Source organism: Anser brachyrhynchus, assembly GCF_964034855.1.
Source record: "Anser brachyrhynchus genome assembly, chromosome: 8".
Lineage (NCBI taxonomy): Eukaryota > Metazoa > Chordata > Aves > Anseriformes > Anatidae > Anser > Anser brachyrhynchus.
Genome location: NC_137702.1, coordinates 28454361 through 28474826, shown reverse-complemented (window position 1 = coordinate 28474826; position 20466 = coordinate 28454361). Strand labels below are relative to the sequence as shown.

Below are 20466 nucleotides of genomic sequence, written 5' to 3'. Positions count from 1 at the left end.
TGTTCTTCATCCTTTTAGCACTGAAGAGGTCACAAGCAAATTGTTCTTATATTTAAAACAATTTTGTTGCAACCATAAAGAAATAACATTGGAATATACAATTTATTATCCCAATGCATTAGAAGCCAAACTATTTTAAGTAAAAGCCCAAAGGTGATTCTCTTGCAAGACTATAGCGAGGGGAAAAAAAGCCCACAAAGAAAACTAATTCCAAATCTAATTTCAAAATTTACAATGTACATGCCCTTTCCAAGGTTACACAGCCATACACATGAAATCAGGGAATACAGCCTAAAGCACCATAAGAAAAATGATTGGTATGTGCAGTAAGTAAATATGCTATGAAACCAATTAGCAAATGCGTGTTATGATGCATTAGGATGCATGCAGTGTAAGAAGCAGACAAAGCTGCTAGACCTCTACAGCTGTATCTGGCTGTATTACGGTGTTATTAGCCATGGCCTCCCAGCTGCAAGAGCTTGCTTACTGTGTTTCCACCATAAAGGAAAAAACCAAGGGCTCCAATGACAGGAGGAATTAGGACCAACACAGACTTGAAAGAAATAGCAAATATGTTTGGAGCAGGGAGACAACTCCAAAGAGAGAATAACTTACACAACTGTAGGTGATATACAATTATATATTTAGTACTTCAGGAAATTTCATTCAGTTTTGTGAACCCTTATCTAGAGCTACAGACTGAGAAATATTTAGTATTGCAAATCCCTGGTCCACCCCTAAATGTGTAAATGTACGTTGGTTTACTTTTATATCTTCACTCATGTTTTAGAGCATATTAAAGTGTTCCTCCACAGTCACAAATCATTTGAGTTTCAAATCTTTCATTTTTGTTATGTTGGGGTTGTATAGGGCAAAGACAACTTTTTACTGGATACTTCAATTGCCAAAGTTGACACAGAAAAATTAATCTTGCCTTCTAATTCAGACTCTAGTAAACCCCTAAGAATTTCCCCCAACAGAGAAGGATCCTGGGTAACATACAATACTGGTTTTACTACCTTTGCAGTTATGATTATCCTTCCATGGGCCATAGAAAAATCCCCTTTCCAAGTGGACTCCTCAGAATACAGGCAGCTGAGCATAAAATTGAGCAGCCTAGAGGTTCCTCTAATGAGGGTGAGGGATCCGTCTTGACCACTCCTATCCCCAGAATTAAAGGAACTTGATTCTGCTGCTGGCATATATTTAACTTCACTTTGCCACTGCTAGGACTGAAGGCTACATGAGGTGGTTTTATAGAGCACTTTTTAGGTAGGCTCAGAACACTGCAGTATTTATTATCAACTGTAACACAAACCTTATGAAGCAGAGTTGATTCAGTGACGGTCATAATTCAGATTTTTTTCTTCTCTGTTGTGGCATTATTTTTTGTTTACTGAGATGTGCAGGGTAATTTCTTATACTTCCCCCACTAAACAGCAATGACACCACAGAACTTAGTCCTCAGACTATATGAGATTTTCATTAAATAGCATTTCAGCTGAAGTTATAAACAAAATTATTTCATATACATTGGAGGATGGAAGGATTCCATACTGAAGTTATTTTATTGGTGTGTGCTTCTTTCAATATGTAAAAGTTGTCTACATAGTCTCATTGTTCCCATTTCATTTTAAAGTCACCAAAACAATTTAATTTCAGTATCTTAGTAGGGAAGAAAAATATAGGAACTTGAGATATGTTTTAGTATCTTGAACGTTTCCGTAAATACTCTCTCTGATAATAGATTATGGGGTAAATTAAATATTCACAGTTCTACACAGACCAAAAACATTGTAAGAGCAGTTTATTCCCTTGGTTAATATCTAGGTGGCAGATACTAACTTAGGAGATGATCTTCAGGATTTATTTGCCAATCATAAAATCTAGCTTGTCAGTGTTAATATGGTTATGCTATGTGTACACAGTACTTGGAAGAAAATTTATACCATTCATTACCTACAACACTGTGCTTTTAAAGCTTAGTAGTTTGTAGAGTGCAGCAAAAAACACCAGCATTGTGGAAGCAAGAGATAAATGTGTATGGGCAAGGAAAAAAAGATGCTTTGAGACTAGTGTATAAGAATGAGAGCCGGGACACCTGGGTTCCCTTCCCAGGCTCCCTTTATCTTATGTGACCTTGAAAAAAGGATGTCACCTCTTCAATTGTCAGAAGTTAAAAATGAGCCTAATTCACATTCAAGTGAAAATACCTCTGAGCCTCAGTCTGAAGAAACCTGAAGTGTCAGCAAGGCAGTTCTATTACACAGGTCTTGGTGCAACTTCAAGCCCTTACCAAAGAGCTCAGAGGTCTGTCCTTGCCTGAGGGCACCTGACACCACTTCACATGCTCTTCCTGAAAGGCAGCTTCACTCTTCCTGCTGCTTTGCCAAGAAGTGGGACAAAACAGACTTGGATTAGCTGCAATCAGATGCACCAGCAAGAAAATCCCTTCAGTGGTGCTTTCTGCTGGTCAAGTCTGCACTTCCTTACACCATTAGAGTCATACAGAGGGTTTTGCACATGGACCTTCATTCTCACCTATGCCTAACATACTGAGCTACTTGCTCAGTTTGTGCAATGACAGTCATGAAAAGCCAGAGACACCCAGGAAACAACGCATGGTGACCGAGAACAGCTTCCATTACATGGAAGATTGAATCACCTGTGGTGTTGTAACACTTGGAAACTCAAAAGAAATAGTCTCTTCTGTATAGGACAAGCATTTAGACAAGGCCTAAGCACTCGTTTCCTGGGTTATTTTAATAAGTCATGAATTATAAGATATGTTGTGCTTTGACACCCAGAATTTATCAAGTGTTTAGGTACAAGTGTTGTAAACATTGTAAAGGCTTTGTAAACTTTGCCTTTCTTGACCGATATCTAATTGGAAAAATCAATAGGTCCGGAAATGTGTACGAATTAGCAGGTGGGGACAATCAGATACTCTTTCTGCCCATGAAGGGCAGTCAGAGAGATGTGGCTTCAAGTCTGGGGTCATTGCATCCAGCTGGCTTCCTGCAGGCAGAACCGGGGCACAACGAGCTCAACAGAGTTGTTGCTTCAATCATCACATGGTGCTTGCTGAGAACAGTGGGGACCCACAGTGCAATGACTAATCCCTGTGAAAGGCTAAGCCTGGAGTGACTCAACCAGCTTTTGAGATTAAGACATTGGTATTCTTTTAAAAAAAAAAGTGCTTCTGAATTTAGCTTTTTATTTAGTGAGGTCAGTCAACTTTTGCTCAGCTGAAGGAGAGCAAAAACTCTTATCTTTGATTTTAAATCAGACAGTTTCAGAGCATTGCAGTAGATCACATCTGTCAACATTTGAAAGCTACCGTACAGGGAAAAAAACAGGGATAGACCTTTCATTGAAATACTCCATTGAACTCTATTGAAATGCATTAGTCTAAGATCTTTTGTACTAGGAGAGCTTTCTGGGGCACAGAGCAGAAACATGGGTTTCTTTCTTTCTTTTTTTTTTTTTTTTTAATGCAACAAAAGCAAAATGCTTTCTAAAGAGAAGCAGTTGATGGATATAGTTAATATTTCTAATACTATGCTTTAACCAAGATAGTCCTTGTGAATAATCTATTCACTCATCTTTATGATAAATTCGAAAGTAGCTTTGATGCAGTGCTTTTATAATTGGTAGATGTTACGCTTTTAAGGTCAGAATTGAAGAGTATAACCACCTAGTCTGATTACTTATATAACTGGCTAAAGATTTTCAGGCAGTGTTTTTCTTTATATGTAATGGAAATCTAATTAGCTTAATAATATCATTAATACCTTTAACAAGACAAAGACAACAATAGACTCCTATAACTATTTCCAGCCAAACATTTCATTTCAGTCTGCAACATTTCCTGAACATTTTACAGATGTTTGGCATCCAATAATAGCCGAGGTAGATGTAGTCCAAAAAGAAAGCAAAAAGTCATTTGTAGATTGCAATACACTTAGTACTTACCTCTCGGTATCCTAACAGGCATCTATTTACATTCAGACAGATGAGCATATACAATTAAGAATACAACTTGGAAGGTGGTGCTGCTAAATTCAAATATGACCTGAGGACTTACCCTCTATCCAGATGTGGTATCTGGGTCTGGTATACACCTGTCTTTCAGCAACTGTTTAACACGGTGCTTCTCTACTGTCTGGTCATTCCATCCATCAAGAATCACTGCATGGATATTTATTGCTATTCCTATTTCTCATTTTTCACGTTGTCAGTTTACTACAAATGCCATTTCCAGCACTTTGTTGCCTCCAAGAGTCCCTCTTGGGTCACAGTAGGACAGAGAACCTAGTACCTGGGAGGAATCTTTAAAACTTGAAAATAGCGAAAGAATGATCTAAATGTTTGTAAATATTAGTGTATACTAACCAACAGACAAATTATCTAGGGACTGAGTTGAATCACTTTCCTAGGAGTCTCCCTCCAGAGTTTCACATTGTAAAGACTGGTGCAGCCTGTTGAGCAATCCAAATGGTGGCAGGCTCTAAAACAGAAAATGTCCTAAAGAATGAGGCCGTAGCAGTCCTCACAGTGCAGAAAACACTGCTGGTGTTAAGCTACTATATCAGATGCAATCTTAAATGAGGGAAATTTCAAAGGAAGCTGGCACATAAAAATAATGCTGTTCTTCACTGTTAACCAAGTGCTCTCCCAGCAAAGTGATATAAAAAGCTTCCTCCAGAAATGTAAAGGAGCAACAACTGAACTTACCCTATTCGCACACATTACTAGATATAAAGCTTGAAGGAAATGGCACTTGCAACACAAAGTGAACCCAACACTTAGGCTCTTAGGCTCATGGTAGCTGTATTTTTTGGGAAGGAAGGAGGTGGGGTGGGGGCCAACAAAGGAATAGCAAACATGCTAGCCAGCTGAAGCTATTAGGAAGTAGGATGATGTGGTTACATTCTATAAGTGATTGCAAAAGAGCTCTGAATAAGTCTTCCAGGGGATTTATATATATATTATATATATATGTACACACATACCTCAGCTGCCACAGCAGTTGGTATGATAGCTTACCTTTTACGGCATTATGCCTGCTGTGGCTCAGCCTAAAAAGTATTCAAGCTTATCTTTTCTTCAAAGATGATTTTTATACCATGGCTTAGAATCTTAAATAAAATGCTCTATTCGCTTGAGACTTTGCATGCAAGTATACCTTCTGTGGAGGCTCTTGCATGCCACAGCTGACATTGAAACTTTTACATTTAGTCAGTGAGAAGTAAAACTTAATAAATATATACACACACCTGATGGTGATATAACAAGGTTCCATGCTGCTCACTGCCCAGAAGAAACATTTCAGGCATATAAACAAGCTGATATTTAAAGCCACTTCCAAACAACATTAATGGCATGTTATTGAAAAACATCCCAAAATGACATTGTCCTTCATGCAGTGTCCTTTTTGCAGCCCAGTAAAACAAAAAAAACCCTACTGCCAGTAAAGCTTTTAACAACACATATGCTCAGACTGTGCTCGTTTGTTAGATCCGGCTATTGATGCGACAGGTCACAATGCAATTTAGAAGCAATTAAAAGGTAATGAATGTGCTGAACTGAAACCTCTGCCTGGGAGGCTTTTTCTGTGTACAGGGGAAAGCAGATAGATTTGTGTCCTTCAGTAATTTCTGCTGGTGAAACGACAAAGCAAAATGCTTCTGAAATGGGCCTCAGATGTCTGAAGGACAGCCTGCTTCTGCGAATGCAAGCACTGCTGAAGTGCTGTGGTACACCAGCTTGAACTTCTATACAGAATCAAAGAAACTTCTTAAACTAGTAACTACCAAGTATTCTCTCCCCATAGAAAGTTTTTTTGGGAAACAGAAACCCGACACTATCCTTTGGATACAGTAGGATTAGTTTCCTATTTAACAAGGTAGAAATTAGCTGTATAGTTAATGACAGCGTATGTCACACACTGATTAAAACAATTACATTTTATTTAGCCACAGGTCTTCAGAGTAGTTTATTCACATTTGAAATATTTACTTGAAATCACATTTCATGGTTATGCTTTCATTAAAATCATTAGGCCATGTTCCTCAGAGCACTTTGTTGGTAAGCCATATTGGGCCAATTAAGTGCAGAAACAGTGTACTTGTCTCACTGAACCTTTTAATTTGGGCACGTACATTTCTTACTTGTTTAGTCTTTTGAACACTGTTACTGGAATTGATGGATTAGCTGGCTTTAAACCTATTCAGGCCAAGCCAAGAGACGTAGCAAGAAGTCAGTGTTTTGAGTGTCAAAACTCAGTTTTCTAGGGAAACAGTGAAAACTATATTCTTATTACTTTTAAATATATTAATAAACATGAGCATGTACATTTTTAAAACTACAGCAGCTGTATACATTACTAAATTTAAAATAGCTATTTTCAAACTTATAAGTACTCTGTATACACAGAGAAATATCTACCTAGATAACAATGAGTCAGAAAGACTATGCTTGTGTTTAATACCACACACATTTGCATGCACATTTATTTTCACATACCTGAGTTTCCTGCCTCATCTCACGCTAATTTCTGCTTATGAACAACTAAAGAACATGAGAATCTGTGAAAGGGCACCTACTTTTACAGAACATACAAGCAGTTTATCCTCAGGTGAGCCAGAGACTATTGTAGCTATGTTTTGAATTATTGATATTTGAAAAAACTTTTGCATAGACCTAATCAGAACATTATGATATACACTATCATTTGCAAATGGTTCACAAACCCAGTTAGATTTCTTGCAGCATATTAAGCACTTGTAAAATAATTTAGGAAAAACAGCTTCAGACAGCTGAAGCCATGTTCATTTTGCTGTTTATAACACAAAATCTCAAAGACCAGGGTGTAGGTCCCAGGCTACAGGCATGACAGCAGCGGTACCATCAGTGCCAACAGTGCTAGGGTCTGCTGAAACCTTGCTGTGCCTCCCTGGCCTCAGTGGGGCTCAGCCAAGGGAGGGGACGGGTGACCATAACTCTAGCATAAGCAGCTGCTACCAGTGACCAGCTCTTCTAGCCAGAAGTATCTTTGTGTATTAATAGTGACAATTCTGGACTAGGGTTTGTCAGAGACCAGTAACAAGCAATAAAGTTAAGCTGAAATATACTCCATGCTTATACTTAAGATAAAAAGGCTCACAAATCAGCTATTTTATTTATGAACGCAGACATTTTTAAAATATTACAAGATGACAGCCCGCAAAGCTAATAATCGCTTACCTGTTTGGAGATAAAATTAAAAACTAACTGTTCTTACTTCAAATAGAATGTCAAATGACTAGAGTTCAAAGCCTATTGGTTTGGGGGCAAATGGGTGAAAAGATGGCGTATTCTTCATGCAGGAACATTTTCTGTGCTTTCAAAGGTCAAGAATGCACAAAAATTCTTTCAGTTGCATGCATTTCGTCAATTTTAAGCTAAGATATAAAACATTTACATTTAATCTTCCATTGAATACAGTATTGACACTTCAGTGAGACGGTTATAAGAGAATATTTAATAGTCCATAATAAATTGAGACTTACTATGCTAGTTTTGTGTGCCCATAACATAGTCTTATCAATAAAATTAATTCTACTATTCAGTCCTGATATTTACTAAGGGATTCAGTTAAACTCCTTATCCAAAATATATTTTATACCACACACACGCAAAAAAATTCTTTATGAGCCAAGAAACATTGAGGTACCCTCATAAAAAACAGCTTGAAAAGTAATTGACTGAAGCTTCTTCCAAGTTAACATATTTTTCTGATATTAATAAAGATGGCAGGATCAGGCTTAAAGACGAAAAAATCTGTACCAAACTATTGTCATTCAGGGCTGTGGATTCTGTTTAAACTGCTATTTCCAGTATTTCCAAGGCTAGGATGAAAAAAACAGAAATCTTAAAATGCCTGGGGGTGGCTTCCCAGCTTGCATTTTGTGAGACTGTGAATTATTTCACATGACAGAGGATAACTGCACATAACCCCATTTAATGTGATATGGCACTTTTTTTTTTTTTAAAGCAATTTATTTCAGCTGCTCATAGAAACACAGTGAAATCCTATTAAAGAAAGTATATCAGGGCTACCTGTTGTAGATGGTTTACAAATATAGGTATCCTGGCTCCACAATAAAGGTTAGCTCTGTTACTTGGTAATACTGAACAGTCAGCACAGCAGCCACCAGCTCTCTAGGACAAATTTTCGTGAGAACACAGCCTGTCTCAAAGTAAATTGCTATTTTGACAGGATATACTGTTATGTTTACAACAGAAGAGAAAAACAGAGAAGCCGGGAATAAAAGAGAGTGACAGTGACCGACTTCAGAGATGCATTTCCTGAACATGCATCCTGAATATGATAGAGCAACCATACTGTACCTCAAACATGCATACAACAGCTACACAATCTGACCAGTGTCAGGGATCAAGCATGAACTTCATCCTTCCAGTGCAGCAATCAAGACACTACAATACTCTGCATTTGCCTGATGTGCTTAGAAAAGTACTCTGCCAGAAATGGAAACAAGCAAAGTAACTGGCTAAAAATGACTGAAAAGCCTCCAACAAACTTCTGCTCACAGGTTCTGCAGCAGTGACCTAACCTTGGCATAGGTTAAGTAGGTACTAGTAAGACTTTCCAAATATAAAATGAAACTGCTGAAGCAGCTCAAACTGGGGAGAGGGAACAAATGAATCAGCTGAGCCTGGAGCTGGGAAGTCGGTCAGCATGGTCAAGCAAGCTGCCAAGTTCTGCTGCGCAGTAGTGTCCATTCCTAACCTCACTAACTGACTAACAGCGCACATCTGCATCTTTGCACGCACCTCTTCCGAGTCCTGCTTTAAATCTTGAGTAGTTGGCTCACAAGTTGATTTTTTTTCTTTTTTCTTTCTTTCTTTTTTTCTTTCTTTTTTTTTTTTTAAATGAAAATTGAAAATACACCACTCAACAACTCTGGAAATCAACCTGCTGATTTCTGTGGCTGCACACTGATGCGGACACGCAGTTACAAGCCTTCCAGTTTGTCTGCACTGGGCTGACCGAATTCCTGAATTGTGCAACTCCCCAGTCCCTGCTCTGTGCCCACTGTTGCTTATCCCAAGCAACAAAGGGTACTACCGTGCAAATAAGCCTAAAGGATGTAAATACTTGAAGATTCCTAGGTTAGGCTATTTAGCTCCAATTTCTGTCTTGAAAAGTTTCCTTATTGTATTTGACAGAGAGTAACGATCTGGAAATGTCATTTAAGAAGCGTCACAAGTTTGGGGAGCAAACTTAACCACATCCAATTCTGTCATCCTGGCATGACACTTATTGTCAGAGCAGGCCCATTTCATATGCATTTCAATAACACATCTGTAGACTGAATCAGAATAAGTTCCTGAAAATGACCCTGGAGGCAACAGTAGCGGTAGCAATAAAAAGATGTAGACCTTTATAAATGGAAATAACAGAAGGAATAATTAGCATAGTGATCTTGTTAACTTCAGAGCACGCTAACCTCTTTCTTTAAGAGTGCAAAGAATAATTGGATTTTTACAAACCTATAGGTGCAATAAAAATAGCTCTAATTTACAAAAAGGCAAAAAGCAGGTTCTTGAAGTTTTATGAGACTCCAGTATTAAAGCTGCATAATGTGCCTCTCTTGCTGCAGACATTCAAAAGCAATCCCTTTTTCATCTGTGCCTCTGTGTATCTTACAGGTCTGATCTGAAAGCCACTGAAGTAATGAGTCTTTCCATGAGCTTCAGTAGGCTTTGAATCAGATCGCGTATTATCATTTCACAAAGCAAAATGGAGCAGTTATTCAGGACAAAGAGTAACAAATGAATGATCAAGCTACATGGAAGAGCCAAAGAGATAAATGTACAATTCTACAAACAAATATTCTATAATTTTGTGCTACCAATGAAATCACATTGGGTGAATTCTCTCTCATGTGAAAGCATTCTGCATTTTTTTTATATTTTTTTATATTTTTTTTAGAAGACAGCCATGGCCCTACTTCTAAGCTGCATATAATTCAGAGATCCTACCTGAAGAGTTAAATGTAAGGGCTAAATTAAACATGGAGTTGTGCACTTTACCTCTGATTCAATAGGGTACTTAAAATGCACTTACTCTAAGTGCATTGACTTATGTTTGAAGTTAAGAGCATGTATAACATGCTGGATCAGCAGTTGGTAATCCATTTTAATGGGGCCTCACAGATACCTTCTCCTCCCTCTGAAATGCCAGCCTCTCTTTGTACCATTCCCAAACCCTCATTTGGTCAACCTCCCTCTTCTCCCATGTCTGCAAATAGAGAAGTTAGAGATACGTGGATCTTTCTCCTCTCCTGGTCTCTCCTTCCCCATACACAGCTTTCACACTTCTTCCTGTACCCTCTAGGGCCTCACCCTCCCCTTGCCTTGGTGTTCCTTGTTAGCCACATGCCTCTCACTGCCTGGGGACGAGTGTGTTTGATCAGAGTTCAGGAGCTCCGAGTTTCTCCAGTTTCACACTGACAAGGAACATTGACCCAAATGTTATGGACTTGTCTCAGCAATTATTTCAGTCAATTTACTAGACCTGAAAGAGCATAAAACTTCTAAAAGATGAAAGCAAAGTCATTATCTGAACATAACCTGGAGTTACCCAAAGAAGATTCTGTATTTCCACTGGGTATGAAGAATGCTGAAATCACAAGTAATAAGCTTTTTCCCACAGCCCCACATCTAGCAAGGTCCAGGATACAAGTAACTGGTGAAGAAACAATATATAAATCTAACAAGGCAAAAGACAATAGCATTTCAAGGTGTCTAGTCAAGCAAACCCTTGACATTAAGTTAATGCTTCCAAGAAAACCTGAGCAACTCAGAATGAAAAGGCAAAGACCAAACATTTTAATGAATAAAAACTGAGACCAAGAGAAAGAGCATTAGAGACAGGAAAGTGGTGATTAAATGTAGTGCAAACTAAGAAGAAAGATGAGTGTCATAAAAAGAGAAGGGGAAAGCTTCCACAGATAGGAGTGTAGTCAAAAGGGAACAGACTGAGTGAAGATGCCATAGGGAAGGTGTGACAGACTATCGGCTCCCTGATTAGCATTCTCATTGTGCTGTTGCCTTCTCCAATATTACATTCATACACCCTGATCAGCTCCCAGCAAGCATACCACTTATTTGTAAAGAACTGGAAAGAAAAATACCCCCCTCATCTTTCTTCTCAATAGTGCAATTTCAGTGAAGTAGCCTTTATCAGGAGGGGGAGGCTCCCTTTGAGTAGTGAATGTCTGAAAACAACGTATCGCAAGCAACTAGGGCTAGAAACAGCTGTTTGATAGCACTAAAACCAAGTAAGTCTCTTCAAGACAGATGACTGGGTAACAAAATTCTACAACTGGTCAACATGCAAAGATACAAAGAATGACTCCTTCAGTTTTAAATGTTTTTACCCTCAGTTTAGCTGCCTTTCCTCACATAGCTGCATTTAAAGGCACAAGGTAGCATAGTTTTTCAGATAAAAATGTGCAAATCAAAGTTAAGAAATGTTTGTTTCTTATTATTTTTAAAACAGTGGCATTTCTATGAAACACAGTGTTCAAAGTTATGCTGGTATACTTTAGTAGTACATTAATTGCCATATATTTAGGATGACCTGCATACCACTCCAGCAGCTTTACATAAGGAGTGAAATTTATTTTCTATGCTTGCCAAAATTCAGAAAAGCATTTTACTAAGGTCAAACTTAAGGATTTACTTAAAGGTAAAAATGTAAATGCTTTCTTGAACTGGGACCCCAATACCCTCAACATGCTGTATCCCTTTCATGACTCAACAGTTCACATCTCCTCTTCTGATTTATTGTAACAGCATTAACAATAACAAATGAAGTTTTTCTGTGCTTGAGATATAAGACCAAAAGCAGTTTCTGTGCTGATATTTGATCCTGCTTCCAAAATAAATCTATACAAGATAAACTTCTTTTTCAGGCTTTTTATCTGTTTAATAAGGGTCACCATTTCCTGCTTCAGCAGTGTACATCAAACTGTACAATTCTTCAGAGAGGATTATTTCTAGCACATCACTTCTTAGAGCATGACTACTCTGTAATATCCCTTAACAATCAATTAAGCCTGAAACAAAGTCTGATATACAGTTAAATGCTTCAAATCTTTCCTCAAATCCTCCGAGTGAACAAGTACCTTAAAACTAGTTTATAGGCTGAGGACATTTGAAAAGCCATGGAAATGGTAATACTAAAATAGTTTAAGAAAATCTTCAGGCTAATGCTAACTTAAGCAGTATTGTTCTTCTAGCATTCCTATTTTTGTTCATTAAATGAATTAATAAAAATCATAGAAGCATTCAATATAACTTATATTAAGCTATTCTTAAAGCATACCTTTCATGCAAGGCTCAAGAATAATAATAAAAAAAAGCACCAGAATTTTGCATTCCTATTATATGACCCTAACATAAGGAGAAAAATTAAAAGTAGCAATGGATTGGAAAAGTCTGTAACAACCTAAGGCCTTGATGAAGACACTGAATACATGATTAGTTTTTTTTTTTTTTTTTTTTTTCTTTTCATGTAAACAGCCCTCTTGACTTCTAGAGGGACTTTTCAGGGTGTGAAGATTTTCACATACATATATTTTCAGATAGAAGCTTGAATTCTCAGTGCCTTTCAAAATACCTGCACCCACACACCATGCAAACAGAACAGGAATTTCACTACATACCCTGCAGCTGCATGCATTCCCCATGGACTTTAACAAGTATGAATTCTGAGAGTTCAAAAGAAAAACTCTGAAATACTGTGGATATACGTAGCAGGCATTCCAACAATGTTTTGGTGTGCAGTAAAAATTCAAGACAAGGTGCATCACCTGCAGATGGCAGTATCTTATCACATTGTCCTAATGGGAAATGAATTCCCTGGGTTTTTATGCTTGATAGTGAAGAGATTTGGGGAGGGCCAGGGGAACCAAAAGCCTTATTTATAACACAGGAAAGCCAAACTTTAGAATCTTTCAAAGTTTGCTTGTTAGCAGAAAAATGTGCATTTTTTGTTGTTGTTTTTCATTTTTAAATTATATATATACACACACATACATGTCTAAATTTCTGCATTTCTGTGTCATTATGTTGTTTAACCTGATTACTCATTCTTGCAACAGGGGCACCATACCTGGCTATTCTGTCTGCAAGCAACAGCAAGCATCATGAGCAAATTATTTGCCAGCAATATAAGCTTTACTGTACACTTGGTTTTCCTTGAAAAAAATGTTCTGATGTTTAGGGGTGATAATAAAGCTGTTTCCTAGAAGACAGAGATTCATGTTAGGACATGCTGAATGCACACAAAAATTTTGTACAGCTGGTGAGCAGTATACTTTAACTCAATCTCCTTTGCAAGCGGGTTGAGATCCATAGATATAAGGTGCACACACTGAAGAGGGAAAGGTCAGAAATCTTAATTTTATATACAATTTTTAAGCACTTCCATAACTAAACACATAACAAGCTTCAGTTGCATTGAACTTTAAGCTACACTCTGAAATTTGACCCCCTAGCAGTATGAACTCCTTCAAACTCAGTCTACCACAAATTCCGCCAAACTTGTTCATTTTGAAGCATTCAGGTGCTCCATTTCAAAGTATTTAACTGCTTTGCATAAATTATGAATTCAAGGGCAGGTATACACTCTGTTTGTATAAATAATATTAAAACATCCCACAAAATACTATACGAAGACCTATAAAATAGTTTGTAATTGCAAAATTCTGCAATCAGCTGAATTGCAAGCAACATGAAAAAAGTCAATGTGCTGAACTACGATGAGAAGAAACATCTTTTCAAAAAGTGTTACCCCTTCAAGAGAGAAGCTCCTCCCTCAAATAAGTGAAGAATGATAGTTGTATAAAACAAGTCAAGAACTATCACAATACACTTGTCACACTGATGGAAAGAAAATGCGTGTTAGAAGCAGCTCTAGTAATGCAAAACCTTCATAAAGAGAAAGCCAGGAACACAAAAGCTACTCAAAATTTTACACCTCCTTTCACCAGTAACACCTCCAGTTTGACACAGTTTGCACAACAAGGGAACATCAGAGCAATCTCTAATGAGAAAGACTTTTAGAAGAATCAGTAAGCATCTAGTTCTTTCACCACAAAATCAGAGAGCAGAAAATGAAATAAAGATGTAAGGTGTTTCCATGAGTTCTCTAAAACAGGTGATCATGTTTTGTGCAAAACGTACTCTTGAAGGAGATAGAAGCATATGCCTGCTATGAGAATTTGCAGAGTACCTTTGTAATTCTATTTCCATTATTTTTATAAAATGAGACACTAAGCCCACGTTAGATTCAGTAGCTCACTTTCAGTTCTTCACTTTCAACTCAAAGCCTTAAATTAGCCGCTTTTGCCCTATTTTTAAGGGTAATTCAGGATTTTTCTTTTGCCTCTTTCCACTATTACTTTCCAAGCTTCTAAATAAATATATTCAGTTAAATTACTCTGCCTTGGCAATTTCCTTTTTTTTTTTTTTTCTTCAAGTAATACTTATTACTATTAGATGATGGATACATTTGAGAAACTTCTTTTGCTCTGTCCTAATTTATCCTTAGGGCAGGCAGCTATGTCCCCTAATTTTCCTCCCTCTAGAACTGCCTATAGCTGCATTTTAAAGAGCAACACTGGGCATTATAACATTTCTTACTTCAGATCTGGTAATGTTTGGGACATATCAGGTAGCTGGCAAGCAGATACAACTCTCATTTCAATAGTGACTTGTCTTCTAGGAAAAGATACCTCCTAAACTGAGTTAGCCAACTTGAAGAAAAATCCTTTGATAGAAAAGGTGGCATAGTTTTCACAAAATCAAGCTGTCAAAGGCAATGGTAAAAGCAGGAAGTTAACTTGACCAGCAGGTAGGATAAGTCAGTATTGTACAATGCAAGAAGATGTATTTTACAAGACCTCTGCCTTATCCAATGCAGTGCTTGAAATTCTTGTTAGAAAGGAGGCAAGAGTATTGGAGGGCTGACTCACAACTGAACTATGTGAATGCAGTTACAGGTAAGAGCATCTCCATGGCTCAGACTATTAATTTTAGTCTGAGAAAGAAACACAGTGGGTATCTATGTTCAGCAGATACTTTTCCTCGTGTTTCTGCTGTCCATAGCATAGTGCTAATGTTATCCATTCATTTCACAGAGGTTGCATAAACGCAGAAAGATTTCTGAAACTTTCATGACTGCTGTGCAGTAAAGAAGGTTGAGGGCACACAGTGTACAGTTAGTGTGAGAAAATGTAGCAGACTTGCTACCTCTAAGCATTTCTCAGTATCCCACTGAATAAGGCAGACATGCTGAAGATTAATGGCTAACTGCAGTTAGAGACCACGCCACAGCACAACAACAAATGTGTCTGCAACTCATTCTTTATTCTTAAAATGCAAGCCTTAATTCTTGCATTTCCCAACTTTTGGTTGCTTGACCTTGCTATTTAAGTGTTTTTCTAACCATTTTGTTTATAAAGTCTATAAAGTCTCTGTTGTGTTACAATGGTATGCCATACTGTTAATTGTATAGTAAATAAAGCTGACCACGTTGCCATCTCTAAAAAGCCACCCACACCAGCTCTTTCTTTTGTTATTAAAAGGAAATAAGACCATTTACCAAAATGACACTGCATTAGTTACCTGCCTTAGGCTTTTCATTATAGTTGACTTAATAGAGTGCTTACCACTGCACCAACTCCTGTTACTGCACAACACACACCACCGTAACGCTAAATTACTGAGCTTTATCATTCAAAAGGAAACAACAAGATCATCTGAGCACCCAATTTTGTGGATTTTCTCTTCTTGTTTGCTATAACCAGGACAACATTACATACCAGTCTTACTGGAACAGTTTGGAAGTATAATACACCTGTGCAATCTATATATGCATGTCTCCATCTAGTGGAGTCCCAGTGTGTAACTGGTCTCCTAAAGGGCTTCACTTGAAGTGATACAGATCGATAGATACTTTAATGCTGCAAATCCCCGTTAATTCCTCTCGAGTCTCTGCTGTCCAGTTAACAGAGGCAAGAGCATGGGAAATGGACTCCTCTGCCATGTGGCAAGCACTGCTTGCAGTGGCACCAGCCTCCACCTGCAGCAGGGTTTTTCCTGCAGACCCACATCCATGCTCCCTGATGCATTTCATTACTCAGATTCCAGCTTGGCAGCTGGGGGCCTTGCTAGAAGGTAGCTGAGGGTTGGGGAGAAGGTACCAGTGGAACCTGTACTAGCTGTAGGTTGTGGGTCTTACAACAGCGAAAGTCTGGAGGCATGGCAAGAGTGCAGTATGTGTGCTACCTGAGCACGGGCAATCTGCAGGCACAGAAGTAGCTCTAAGGAGAACAGAGTAAATGACGTCTCCTCTGAAGCACGCACCCATATATGTAATGATGCCTATAAGCATGCAGGTCTCTTGTTATTACATAATTTATATGTGAAGCATATGTGTATGTATAGATTTTATACATACATTAATTGTATAAATAGAATATATTTATCACACACCTAAACATACTTGGGAGAAAAAGCACTTTCCAAGAGATAAGCAAGATTTAAAAAAGTATGAGATTAGTTTTTAAATTAAACCTGAAACATTGCCTAACACTGACCACCGTGGCCAAACTAATTTGAGCTTCTCCAAGCCCTTAATTTGTTACACACATAGCTCAAATAGTTACTAGATTAGTTCCTTCTGTTTATCCTGTTCATTCATGCACTTTCTAATTTAGCCCATTTCTAGATCTTCTTGTAATTATGAATAAACACACCATTACTGACCACCAAATAATGCTTCAATTTCTCTCCTTGTCTCTAACTGCAGTCCCATAAGTTGCCAATAAGCTCTTGAGAACTGCTAAATGATTGCCTCTAGGAGGAATTCAGTACCTTTTAAAGTGAAGTCCATAGCTTGCACTTATTATTACTTTTGCTGAGAACCTTGCACACATTTCCTAATACATGGGGATGTTCTGAAAGATTTCTTTATTGTTGTTCTTGAAAGTTACATGACTGGCACTTCTGCTCAACCAGTACAAGCTGTGCATCAGAATCCATAGTACCTCACTTGTGCAATCACAGTTGCAGATAAATTACATTTAATGTAATAGTTTAGATTATGAAAAAAATCTCTCAACAGTAATTTGAAAAGAACCAGAATTGATTAAAAATGGATCTATACACAGAATATTTTTGTAAAGTCACATCCAGCTTAGTCAACTGCTGTGAGTGAGTACACCAGCAACTTGGAAGTACTAATGGCAGGAGCATTTATTAAACCATGCCCCTCTCCAGGGCTAGTGTTAACAGCTTTGAGTTCTATCCTTGAATTTTAAGCTTCCATAGTTACTATTAGAAGAAAAATGTGTTAAGGAGGTGTGTGGGGGTTGGTGTGTGTGTGTGGGGGGGGGAGAGGTACCTCAGCTCACTGTTTTTCTAGGAATTTTGTACAAATAGAATTAACAACAACTGTTTAACTGGAAACCTCAAAGTAAGATGGCCTGATGGCTCAGGTCTGCCTCCCTCTTCACTATGTACTCTAACATGCACTCTGCATCAACAACACTTAGCTTCACTATGAAAGGGTTCACAGGTGTAAGTCACCTGTAAAAACTCTCCCCCAAACACACTTTTTTAAAGGCTCAACTGCCTTCCAGTTTATCACCTTGAATTGTACTTATTGTGGAACTACACAAGCATCTATACTAGCATAACTGAACCAGCCAGAGGACAGGAGTGGGACTGCTTTCTCAGTGGCTGGTAGCACCCTGATGTGTGGGCAGTCAGGTCCCTTTCCCAGTGGAGTCACCAAGCTACCACCCTTGAGGGCATTAGGGCCTGCCAAATACTCACAACTGTTGAAGCATCCCCTGGCTCTGGTATCATCTTGTCTCCACAGCCACAGCCATCTCACATGATTACACTCACTAACTGATCAACCTCTGTTTTTAAAACCAATTTGATTCCGTAGGTTCCCATTGCACCTACGGGAAAGCTGCTGGAGAACCTCTTAATTAAGTTACTTCTCAGCCAAACATTCCAGAACACCAATTTGTTTAAATTCAAATAGCTTTTTTCCTTCCCAGCACAGAAAAACAAAAGCTGAAAGAGCAATCATTTACTACAAGTACATCAGAGGTCTAACAGTTACACATTTTTAGGCTCTCTTCCATGACAAGACCCCATTCATAGTACTAGACCTTCTCTTTATCTGTTCCCATTTTAACTCATCTTCTGAAACAATTCTGGGTAAGTAGAATTGCAGACAGCCTTTTTGAGGAGAGTCACTACAGTACTTGGCACAATAGCATTAATATTTCCTTTTCTCAGTTGAGAAAAAAACAAAAACAAAAACATCCTTTGATGCATCCTGAAGGATCACATTTATCTCTCTTATGGCTCTGTCTCATTAGTGCCTCAGAGTCATTTACAAAGTCCTCCCCTCCCTCAGCTGCTTCCAGATGATGAGCTTCACACTTAGAGCAGAAATCCCTATTGTTACTTTCAAAGGGCATGAATTTGCATTTTATACAACTGAATTACAATCTCATAGCTATTATTACAGTACTCAAGTTCATCTAGTTGTTCTTTTATAGTATTTTCATCCATCTTCGCACTGGGACACATCTACATAAGCAATACTCACCTCACTTTCCACTCAGGGGAAGGCACTGATAACTAAATTGTTCAGTCTGCAGCTAGTCCAATAAATCTTTAATTCCTTTATGAAAATGGAAGAATTAGAACAGTAGAGAGGCACAATCAGAATTTTAGGACTTGGATAGCCTTTTAAAAAAAGAAAAAACCACACAGCTAAACAAATAGTCCTATACAGAAATTACAAAGTATTAATTAGTGTTCTTTTCTGAAAGAAATGGAAAAATGTGACTTCAACTTTTAAAAGTTAACTTAAAATTAAGTGGTTGGTTGGTACGAAATTTTGCACAAATTTAGTTTTTCTACCTTCTGGACTTCAAAAGTTTGTTTTTAACAAAATGCAATGCAAGAACAACAACAACAGAATAGCTTGAAAGCTTTAAGTTTGTGTTTTGGCTTTAAAGAAATTTATGCCGCCGTCTCATTTTTCTAGGGAGACAGACCTCAAAAGTAAGCAGTACAACAGGAAATTTTTCTTCAACAGAACTAGGTATTAGAATATGTTTCACTGTTAATCCTATCATATATTTATATTTTATTTATATTTCCTATTTTCAAGCTGCATGGATGAAGTTTAATATATCCTACCTGTCTCCAAGATTCAGTTTCTGAAGGTGTCAGAAATAACAGTTCCCAGCAGAAATAGGTGACTTGTTGATTGGGAAGAATTGCATCCAAGATTTTCTAGAGGGGAAACAAGGTGAATTGAGCCTACGGGTACCCCATCTTTTCTTAGCTACTTTATAACTTGGCTGAATTTTCATAGAATATAGGACTGGAAAAGACCCACTGCTTTACAGTTGAATCCTCTGCAATTGTGGATAATCCTGAAATATGTGCCTATTTCAGAGGGCTCTGCAAAACACCTGGGCATGCAGGACACCCTATAGTCTGATAGTAATGCATCATGGACACGTGCTGCAGCACAACTGCCATGGTGAGTAGCCCCCCAGGCTATTTCTCTAATGTGGAGGGCTGTTCTTTGCCCTGGGGAGCCCTCTGACAGCAGAGAGGGCCAGGCAGCTTCCCCGCAGGGGAACAGACTCAAGGGACAGAAAAGGACCATGCACCTAAAACACAGCAAAAAAGTACTGGAAAGGGTCCCTGTATTCTGGGCATCAGCAGAGGAAGTAAAACACCCTACCAATTAATGATACAATTTCATTAGCAAGAGCACTCAATTTAAAGGGGTGGCAATGTTAGTATGATCCAATGCTAATATTTAAATAAAAATTGTTTCAGAAACTGAATTTAAGAAAGATCTCAGGGCCAACATTCAAAAGAAACAAAGGAACGCACCTCTATTGCTCTGTTGTGGAGATAACGGAGGAATTAAGTGGGAAAGAAACTGAAAGGTCAGTGTGGTGGTAGAAAATGATGGCTGGAAAATTAGAACAAAGAATGATTCAGCAGAGAATAATGGTGGTGGGCATCAAGGACCTCCATGCACCAGCCAGCTCCAACGAGCCTAGCCTTCAACAGTACAGCCACTGGAGGTAAAGTAGCGGACTCCAATCTATTTTAAACTGAAGTGGAATATATTCAACCAGAAAACAGCACATTTCATTGAGATCTTCTGCACTTGTAATTAATAGCTACTAAATACATTGACACCAAAATGTAAGTTTTTACCCTTTCTCAGGGAGTGTGCTCTATTCCTGCCATGCCTCTAGCCACACCAGGCACAGCTGTTGAAAACAGTACCACCAGCTGAATCTTCTAATTTCAGCCTGCAACTCTTAA

The 20466-nt window shown here is 38.2% G+C and overlaps 1 protein-coding gene across 4 annotated transcripts in view; it reads right to left on the bottom strand.

Annotated features, from left to right (window-relative positions):
* The window catches only part of LOC308199452 (uncharacterized protein), a 490488-nt gene that overhangs the window by 145654 nt on the left and 324368 nt on the right, over positions 1–20466 (bottom strand). For 2 of the 4 annotated variants that reach the window (XR_013954656.1, XR_013954657.1), the window contains exons 4-5: positions 19312–19407; positions 18713–18787 (exon numbers count right to left, since the gene is read on the bottom strand). The exons of the other annotated variants lie outside the window; for them this stretch is intronic. The gene's annotated coding sequence lies outside the window, so the exon portion shown is untranslated. The remainder of the gene's footprint in view (positions 1–18712; positions 18788–19311; positions 19408–20466) is intronic. 4 annotated transcript variants of the gene reach the window in all.